General features: G+C 41.2%; 1 protein-coding gene across 3 annotated transcripts in view; it reads left to right on the top strand.

Annotated features, from left to right (window-relative positions):
• Positions 1 to 11,075, top strand: part of Galnt14 (polypeptide N-acetylgalactosaminyltransferase 14) — a 218,932-nt gene that overhangs the window by 28,619 nt on the left and 179,238 nt on the right. The window lies entirely within an intron of this gene.

Raw genomic sequence — 11,075 nt, 5'->3', positions numbered from 1 at the left:
CTGTGATCAAGTTTCTCACAAGGAATTTGAAGCACTCAATGAAGAAATCATCTATGTGATAAAAGACCACAGAATAGAAGCCCAAATTCCACAAGGGTTGACAAGACACTGAGATGTGAGCTGGCAGAACTCAAGAACAAGAGAAGAAGAAAACAGCAAGTGTGTCTCAGCAGCCAAGATTGAGTTGTAAGGCTCCTGGTGGCAGGTGGGGGGACAGGTGCTGTGGAAAATATAGCATGGAACATGGGTAACACCACTAGAAAGCTGGATAGATGTAGTGCACACTCAGGAAGTGTCAATAGCTACCAGACAGGAAATGATGGGCAATTGGGATCTAGCATAGACAAGATGCTGGTCCTGAAGGTAAATAAAATGATAGACAATTGCTTGAGATGTTAATTAGGAAAGCTTTCACAGAAAGACAGAGACTTTAAATGTCAAAGGGTGCCAGGGAAGGTTACCCAGAAAGGTCAGAAGCCATCAGAGATTGCCTGCAGGGAATAATCCTTTTAGATACCCTCTCTGCTTCTTGTAGAAGAAGAGTGGAAGTGTGGGTATAGAGGCAGGCAGGGTAATGAACAAGGACACCAGGGGCCATGTTTTTCATGTTTGAGAAGAGATTTATACACACATGAAATGAGAAGGCTCAGCATACCCTAATATGTTTTATTGGAATCTGGAAACCCCTTGTGCTCGCCTCTACATGCAAATGTTCCTAGATCTTTCTGCTGAGAAGGCAGAACCCTGGGAGCAGAACTTTCAGGGTAATGAATGCCTGCTGGATGTTCTTGTTTTCTAAACACGATCCAGTGCCACGAGCGGCCCAGGGCTGCAGAGAAATGGCTGATTTGGGGCACGTAGAAGAGACAGTCATGCTAAAAACCGAAATGCCCAAAAGTATTTTAAGAAAAGCAGAGCTGTGTCTAGGAGCTCTCAGGAGTCCCCACAGGATATACTACATTGATATGAGCACCAAGGCAAATAGGGGATCAGAATATGTCCTGCTGACTAGAATAGATGCCAGAGTACCCATACTGTTATAAATGGATAAATGAATGAACATCTAGGTGACTAAGTAAGTAAATACAAGAGAGAGAGGGGGATACTAAGTTGAAATAGAATTCTAGCCAATAAAATAATGGAGCTGGGTACTCATCACCAGCCCATCCTAGTTATTGATCATTGACTTAGGCAGGAGTTGCTAAGGAATGCTAACTCTTGTAGGTTGAGATCTCATAAAGAAAGCATTTAATGTAAACACAGAATTAAAATAGCTTCACACAAAAATTGTGTTCAAATTCACAAACATTGTGTATGAGCTTCTGAACCAAGTGGGATAAAGAGACATCACTGGGACAATGGGGGACCATGGGGGGGTGTCTCTGGGTCATGTCTTCTTTGGCGGTGACAGGAGAGGAGAGTTTTGGTGTTTTGGAGGCATAGACTTGACAATTTAGTAATATGGAGAATAATGTAAAGAAAATAAAACCAAAAACAAACACCCCCAGCTCTATCTATACCTGTCAGTTTATATTCTCTCTCTCTCTCTCTCTCTCTCTCTCTCTCTCTCTCTCTCTCTCTCTCTCTCTCTCTCTCTCTGCAAAATGGAAAAACACAGTTAAATGCCACCATCTAGGGAATTTGTGTGGAGGGAGGATAAGAGTTCATACTTTTCTTGCAATGAGCTCACTTCAGAATTAGTAAAAGAATTCTGGAAAAGTACAGTATATATCAAAGAAGTATCTATTGGGAACCAGGGCAAAGAGATGAAGTCCCATACAAGAAAATATATATATATATCCTATTGGCCCCAGCTTCCTCTGCAGCAGCAATGTCCAGAGGCCGGGGAACAGCAGCTACAAGAGAAGTAGAGGAAGAGCACATGGACGATGATTTATATCTATCCTAGCCATCTTTTAAGTATAAAGACAATTTGGGGCATGCAGTAACTCAGGGACTATTGTTCTCCTGAGTCCTTCCTGAGCACAGAAGCAGAGGAAAAACATCAGCCAATGATTGAAGACAGAGAGTGAGCATAGCGTGTTTTCAACTCAAAGCAAGAGTAAAACAGAAAAAAGGGTGAGAACAACAGAGAGAGGGAGAAAGTCAATATGCTGACAGAGGATAGATGACACAACCATTGAATATTACAAGGGGGACAGGGAGGGGAGGAGACAGGAAGTTCTCCGAATGTCTCAATCTATGGGGGGGGGGGTGGTGGTCAGAAGATATAACTGAGAGCTGACAGATGAACTAATATAAACATAGTGATATCTAATGATAAATGGTGACCATTTAGAGCAATGATCTTATTGGCAGCATAGCTGGAGCCTGCAATGCCTGGAGGCCGCACCATGGCTCACTGGCTCCTTTCCTGCACAGAGCTACCCCTTGAGTACCATCTATGTGCACCTGTCTCATCCTTATTCTATCTTTTGTAGAGAGATGAAGATAAAATTTGTATTTTGCCTGAACTATAGAATTAGTAAGCCATGTCTAAAGACATAGGTTAGGTTTCCTGAATAATTTGTAGCTATGTATCCTAAGCCTAAAGGGTTCCTTGAAAAACCACACAGAAGAAACAATTACAGAAAGAAGATAAAGAAAACATTGCCTAAGACATAAAATGAGAGCCCACACTGAACCTGCTTGCCTTATTGCTAAACAGAAATGAGTTTAACTCTCTGCTTTAAAAGATCTTCAGATCAGATCACAAATCAAACCCCAATTCTGTGCCATGTGTTGACATATTCTTAGAGGAAAGTAATACAGGAGGGATGAAAAAAGAAGGAAGAGTGAAAAACATTAGGTAAATGCTTAGCAAGGTTAATAAAAAGTAAATGTAGACATAAGAAGTGGTCATGAGCCAGCTTGAGACAAAATGGAATTCAACTGAAAATTCATCCAAGAAGATAAAGGTCCTCTATAGCACTGAAGGGTACACGCCATAGCAATAACACTGTACACGCCATAGCAATAGCACTAAAGGGTACATGCCATAATGAAGAAAAATAGCATGATTGAAAACAACAGAAGCCTAAAGAGATGTGAAGAGAAACAGATGAAAATGTGCTAGAAGCAGACCGCTTTAACTCACAAGCCTCAGTCTCTAGATAACTGAGCAAAAGATAAAAATCAATATAGAAGACCTAATTAACATAAGTAATAAAGGGGTTCTGATGGGCAAATATCAAATCCTGTAGACTAAATGAAGAAAATCTATCTTTCCAAGTCCCACGAAGCATCTGCAAATATTGACCATCTATTAGGCAACAGAGATAACCTCAATAAATCCCCAAAGGGAGGAGAAATACAGGCAATAGTCTCAGATTACATTGCAATTAAATTAGAAATTAATGCTAAATCAGAAGAGGCTACTAGACTGAAAGCAAGATCCAAGCAACCCAAAATAAATATTCAGTGCATGGAGCAAAGAGGAAGATAAAAATGCGAATAGATTTCTGCAAAATGATGATTATTAAAAGCAATAAATATCTGCATCGGAGTAATGTAACTAAAGCACGTCTCAGAGGAGAACGAGCAGTTCTAAGTATTTACACGAAGGGACGATAAGACATGGATTAGTCATGTGAGCCAAGGCGTTCTACCAGCGTAGAGCAAAGCTCAGCAGAGGAGAAGCAGAAAGAAACAGAGAGAAGTGGAAATTAATGAGGTGGAAAAGAGCGCTTGCAATACATTTCAAAGTTGTCTGGGAGAAGAGACAATAGATAAGCTACCAGTTAACATAATCAATAAGCATGTGTGTGTGTGTGTGTGTGTGTGTGTGCAGGTGTATAAATAACAGTAGTGTGTGAGGACAAGGGCATAAGCAGGAAACTTCAGGAGTCATGGCACTGCCTAGCTGAGCACTAAGCAACTACATTTGAAAACGCCAGTAAACTGGATTATTTTCCAAGAAAATTAGGTGTATGTAAATGATGCCAGATGAGACTCCACAGGGCAGAAACTTAAAATATGCCACTCCAAAGGAAATAGAAAGCAACGACTTAGATTACTTTATATGAGAAATTCTATCACACACTTTAAAGAAGTAGACAATTCTATTACTTGCGTGTGTGTGTGTGTGTGTGTGTGTGTGTGTGTGTGTGTGTGTGTGTGTCGGGGGGTTGTTGCTTGGTTTTGTTTTTTGAAACAGTCTAGAGTAGCCAAGATTGGCATTGAACTCTCATTCTTCTCTCAGTTTCCTGAGCATTAAAATTACAGGTGTGCACCACTTTGCCCTGCTTCCAGTATACAAGGCTTGGAAGAATGAAAGCATTGAGTTACTAACACCAGCCAAGGTAAGCACTGATAGAAAACCAAGTGCAGGGCGGTGGTGATGCAGCATTTGGGAGGCAGAGGCAGGCAGGCTTCTGGTTTTGAGGCCAGCCTGGTCTACATAGTGAGTTCTAGGATAACCAGGGCTACATAGAGAAACTCTGTCATGGAAGACAAGAAAGAAAAAAGAAGAAAAAAGAAGGAAAGAAAAACAAAGAGTGATCTCCCACACAAATATAAATTCAAAGATCATGTATAAACAGTGAGTTTAAAGCATATGGTGGAATAGGGAATGTTGCTTTTGGAAGATAGATATAGGGCTACCTTGGCAAACATTAGAAAACAGTCATGCTGTGACATCCTCAGGGATGCTGAAAAAGCCTTTGAAGAAAACCAGTGATCTTACAGTACTCGAGATCAAACTCAGGGCTTAAGCATGTCATGCAAGTAGCCTACTCCTTAGCTACACCCCAGACAAGGTCCTATCATGTAGCCTAGGCTAGCCTACACCCTCCAATAAGCTGTCCTTATTTCTACCTCTCAAGTGCTGAGCTCACAGGCATATGTAACTGCATTTGGTTTGATGATCATTTTTTTAATTAAGAAAATGCAATCAAGAAAACAAGAATAGCTAGTGTTTTTTAGTTAAGATACTTTTTGGTTTAATGTGCTAGAAATATATCTATTCACACCAAAACCCTGTATCACACTTAATGGGAACACACTAAAGAAATTCTCAATAAAGTACAAGGACTTACATTATTAATACTATTATTCATTTCTAACTAGTGTTAATTACCAATGCAGTTAGACAAGAGAAAACAGCAAGAAAAGAGAATCTGGGTACGGGTGGGAAGGGGTGGTTGTTCCATGTAGATACTGTGCCTTCATGGTTAGGAAACAAAAGAAAAAAAAATCAATCAATAAATACTAAAAGTGTTTCAAGTGATTCCCTGGAAGTAGCAACATGTAAACATTCTAAGAATTTACTATCTTTCATATAGAGAGACATTAAAGAAAATATACTGCAGGAAAACCCACTCCAAGTTTCATAGTAACAACAAGGCCATCTAATAATCAGCCTAGCCACAAGCACAGAGGACATATGTCAGGACTTAAAGAACTCCACAAAAGTTAGACATGGTGACACACACCTTTGATCCTAGGACCAGGAGTCAGAAGCAGAGGCAGGTGGATTCCTAAGACTTGAAGGTTATCAAACCTACATAGTGAGCCTGAGGCCAGTCAAATCTATACAGTGAAACCCCATCTCAAAATAAATCCCCAAAGTCATGTAAGAATATAAAAGAAGAGCAGAGAAAACATATATCTTGTTTATGGACAATAAAATAATAATAATATTTAATATTTAATAATATGTTAATCTTTAGGCTAACTTAAAATTTAATGAAAACTGAATGTTCCTATAGACATAAAATAATTGTATATTTACTTTAAAATTCAAATGGAAGAAATTAAGAACATCAGGATATTTTTTTGAAAAAAAAAAACACAAAAAACAAACACAACAAACAAACCAGCATAGATAGATTGACCATGTGATCAGTGTAAGAATTCATTACGGTAGCTCCCTATTGAAACAGTGTGGTTATGCAAAAGAAGGGGGCAGAATAGGTAGCCCAGAAAGGGTCCATGCACACATGATCATTCAGTGTTTGATAAAGACAGAATTGTAAGTCTTTGAAGGAAAATAGTCAAGTCAAGCCTATACAGTGTACACACCAGAATAGAGTTCAAAATGAAAATAAAAACTTTAGATGTGGAAACCAAACCGGGGAAGTCCTAGAAGGAAACACAGAGGACCCTTCTCACCAAAACTAAAAGCTTTGCTCAGAGGAGAAAAGTCTAGATGAACAATTGGGAAAAAAATCATCTGAGTAGTAAAATATAAATCAAGTGATTATTGATACAGAATTGGTCACCTTAATGGGTTGCTGGCTAGTTTTGTGTCAACTTGAGTCATCCATTAGAAGGGGAACTCAACTGAGCAGATGCCTCCATAGGACTGGGCTGTAGGCGAGCCTGTAGGGTAATTTCATATTTAGTGACTGATGGGGAAGCACAGCTCATTGTGGGTGGCGCCAATGCTGGGCTGGTGGTCCTGGGTTCTATAAGAAAGCAGGTTAAGAAAGCAGTAAGCAGCACCCTCCATGGCCTCTGCATCAGTTCCTGCCTCCAGGTCCCTGCCCTGATTGAGTTCCTGTCCTGACGTCCCTCTATATTAATAAACAGTGATGCAGATGTGTAACTTGAATAAATCCTTTCTTTCCCAAGGTGCTTTTGGTCACAATATTTCATCACAGCAATAGTAACCCTCAAGCAATAGGTAAAGATTTCCAAAGAGGCAAATAGAAAAAAAAATCTGTGTGGTAGTAATGATCTAAATTAAAAAAGCTTTAATAAGAAAAAGAAAAATAGATAAAAGAAAACAGGAAACTCACTGAAATAAAACATGTATGACCATAAATGTACGGAAAGATGCATTCATTCGGCTTACCGAATTAAAGCTATGCAGAAGAATTATTATTTATAGATAATTTTATCTGCCAAGCTGACTGATGAACAAGATAAAAACACAATGCTGTACAGTATATAAGCTTGTTATGTATATAATATTGGTACATTGTCCTGTGCTGTTCACTGAGAAGCTGACTCTGAAATTGGGGTAAGGGGCGCTGGAAGTGGGATCCTTTCTCATTTTAGACTGAAGCTTGTATCTCAAAGACACTCTGTCCTGAGTCAGGCTGTCTTCCTGGTTCTGTAAGGGGGAAGGGGAAACAGCAAACAGCTAAGGGCAGAGGTGACCCTCTCCTTGGGACCTCCTGCTGACTGCCTCAATGGGGCTTCCTGGATGGATTTCTGATGGAGGTCCATAAGCTCCCGATTTGATGCTTCGCTGTCTGCTACTTCTTGCTATCTGCTACTTCTTGCTATCTGCTACTTGCTATTTACTCTTCGGCTCCCTCTATACTTAATAAAAACAAAACCATGGCAATTAGAGGTCACTCTCTAGACCGTACAGAGCTACGCTATACCTCCTTTTATATGCAAGGAGGTTAGGGCGTGAGGGGCTGCAGAATTAAAATAAGCATTTACATTTATGTCCACACACATAGGCAGTTTAGAAAGATACACCACAGTACGACAATAGCTCAGCTTTAGAAGCAGTGATGTGAACTGAGGATGAACAAGAATAGAAGAGAATGTGTTTTTTAAAAGGTACATGTTGTATTATCAATAGATTTCTCACATATCTATTAATATATTTATGTTTCATGAAGGATACCACTTCCCTGCCCCGCCCCCATAGGAAGGTATAAAAGCACTTCTGTCCCAAGCAAGTGTCATTTTTGCAAAGCCTTCCTTGTCCCTGATATGCCATGGAGGACTGAGGCAGAGCTCCTCAGAGTGCACAGCAAGTTTTTCCAGGTAAAACTCAGTGTCCTCTCGAATCAGTAACTTTTATTAGGCTGTGGAGTGTTTTGTCTGCAGAACGGCAGTACATTCGCTGAGTGTGCAGCTTGCACATCCCCTGAGGATACTGGATGGATCCGGATCAAGCATTAGATGCTTGTTTTGCAGATTTTAAAATAGAGACATACAGTGTGATTGATATCAGCCTGAGATTACTCAGTTCTCAATTACATTATCCCGAGAAGCTCTGATCTGATGGAGCCTAGGACATACAGTGTTAGAGATGGAAGACATCCTGGAGAATAGCAGTGACCCTGCCTCATCTCACCAGCAAGAAAAGCCTGCAGACCAGGTAGATGCTTGGCTGACACATGCTGATTTCAAACTATGAACTGAAGTTTTGAGCACCAGTTCTGGATTCTTGGCTACCTGTCATTTCCGCTATATAAAAATTCTTGGCCCAATCATTGCTCTATGGACAAGATGGCATTAGAAAGCCTCAGCACTAGGAATATAAGGGTCTCTCCGTTAGGCTACAAGCACAGGTACCCTGACTCAAACATCCTCAAACAAAAGAATTACATAATGCAACCAGAAGGTCTAGATAATAGCTTTGCCCCATCTGCAATAAAAACTTCTATTCTTTCATAGTCTATCATAATCTCAAAAAGTATCTTGTTAAATATTTTTTTCCTCATTTGTATGATAGCTTCATGACAGCAGGACCTCATCTGTCTTGTGTAGGTATCTCCAATGCAAATATCATGGACACTAAACTCAGTAAGTACCTATGCAGAAAGTTATCTCTCCACTCTGGGACTACAGTGTAGGGGACAGAGCAAGCACCTAGCTTATGAGTGACAAGAGGGGTTCCTCCTGAGAAGATGTTGAGATTTACCAATGCATGCCAGTGCCTGAAAGTCAACAAATATCCTAAAGTACTGCCTGCCTGCCCACTAGACCTCCCTCCTCCTCCCTTCCTTCCTAGTTTTGAGATGAAGTCTCTCTATGCAGCTGACCTTGAACTTGTCATCCTCCTGCCTTAGTATCTCTTCTGTTGGAATTACAGGTGTGTGGTACCACACCTGGCTTAGGTAATCTACTTTTTTTTTGTTGTTCTGTAGGACATCTCCTCGCTATCATCTTTCCTCTTTCACTGAATTTGTCCTGGGACTCAAGAAGACCCTTCCATAGCTGTGATTAGTTGTCAAATCTTAGCTGAGCAGTGGAGCTGGAGATCAGCTGTCCCCATGCAGAAGCCACGAGACTCACCTATGTCTTTCCCAGCTGGAAACTCGTGGCCAGTTCTTCTGGGTTTAGAGCCAGAAATATGCTGATGGTCTCCCAGCAATGAGGAGTATAACTTTTTTGAAGGATATATTTAATGGTACCTAACCAGATGCTGTTTGGACAAGGATCCAATGTGGTGACCCCGGGTTCTGGGCTTCGCACTTAGATCACACTGGGATTCGGTTGGAAGTGGTTGTGGCAATGTGTTGGCATATGTGTTTCCCCTGTGTTGACATTTGCGTGGTCTTCAGGACAGGGTTTTGTGCAGGGCATGTTTCACTAGAAGACTTCAGGGGAGAATAGGACTGCTACATTTTAGTGGTAGAATCTTGAACAAATTATTCATCTGACTGTCAAGTTATGCTTCCATAAGGTGAAGATAAATAGGGACACATTCTCTGTGCATCTTTCAGGACTGATATGAGATCAAATGTGACAACACATGGTGTTGAGAGCTTTGAAGACTGTAACGGACAAGACCAAAGTTAATCTCTTAATGAGTGTTCATCTTAACTCCATAAAATTATAGGGCTTAAAGATCTTCAGAGACGGAAGCTCTCAATTTTAGAGGAGGAACACAAAGTGGCAAGGTCCTTGGCCAAGGCTGTGTGCTGAGAAAGCTGAGGAAACTGTCTCATAGCTATTCTGAGAGACATGCTGTGTGTTAGGTAGCCACATTCTAGGTCCTGGAAACTGAATGAGGCCATTTGCTAGGGGGAACTTAGGCTTTCAGATGGAGTTAAGTTGCTATGTAGCTGATCTGAAAATAAGGGGAGTATCCTGGGTGCTCTGTTTTGATCACAAGAGTCCTAAGACAGAAGGAAGAGGCAGCACAGGATGTCAGAGATGTGATGGGAGAGGGACTTGGCTTATTGTTGCTGGCTTTGGAGATGGGGATAGGTAAGAAGCCATAAGTCAGGGAAGTGGTGGACTTCTAGAAGGTTGGAACGGGAAGAATGTGAGCCTTCCCTGAAGCCCCAGAAAGCACGTGGCCTTTGGCCTGGCTTAGTGGGGCTCACTATATTCTTCTGGCCTTGGATCTCTAGGCTAATGCATCTGGGCCATTTTAAGCTGTGAAGTCTGTGGTCATGGGTTGTAGTGATAGAGAAAATAAGTACAGCAGCCATTTCCCCACTAGTTGTGAAGACTAGGCCCAGGCAGGTAAAGAGCCTCTTCCTCCCTCACAAACCTTTCAACGGCTTCGGGAATCTTTTTCTAGGGGAAGAGCTTGTGTAACGAAAGATCTCAATAACTGTTCTTGAAACATAGCCTGGGAAAGATGAATGTATTAAATAACTTGTCCCAGAAATACAATTTTCCCATTAAAAAAAAAAGTCCACAGAGTCCAAGAACTTTAAATCTTTCATTGACCTAATGTCATCATTTCTTGCCCCAGTGAATAGGCAAGTGACATTTTAGGACCCTGGAACACCCTAAGGAGAAGCAGAAAGTCAGCGAGCAAGGCAGAGATCAATTTTGCACAAATGAGAATGGAGCCTGGGTCGGCCACACACCCTTATTTGGGATAATTTCCTTTCACCAAGCACCAGGGTGGTGAGGAGTACAAAAGAGAGACCACGGTGACTCTGATACTCAGTTTACAGCTCTTCAGAGCTGAGGCACATTATGTGCATGACTGGAACAAGGCAAAAATGAGTAGACTCTAAGAGATGCCTGGGCCATGTGACCCTTCAGTGATTCTTCCTTCATTATTTTCCCCACTCCTATTATACTTCTAGGACTGGAACCCCTTTGCCTTGATGCACTGTTGGTACTCTGTGGTACAACTAGAGTACTGTTGGTTCATTAATTCGACTACTCATGGGACACCTTCTTTGGTATAGACTCATCCTCTTTATTATTTTCATCTGGCTTACCCCCACACTGTGGCCATGATCTGGTATCTGGACCTATGTGCTCATGGGATAGAAAAGCCACAGCCAGAAAAGACCATCAGGATAACTGCCTATATCACTGAAACAATAATACAGCCCAAACTCAGTTCCTGCTACACTATCTCTTACCCCAACCTGGGAGCCCCCTCTAAAGAGTCTCTGTAGTGGCATTAATGC

This window comes from Mus musculus, chromosome 17 (assembly GCF_000001635.26).
Source record: "Mus musculus strain C57BL/6J chromosome 17, GRCm38.p6 C57BL/6J".
In the NCBI taxonomy this organism is placed as follows: domain Eukaryota; kingdom Metazoa; phylum Chordata; class Mammalia; order Rodentia; family Muridae; genus Mus; species Mus musculus.
This window is presented reverse-complemented; position numbering and strand designations above follow the sequence as displayed.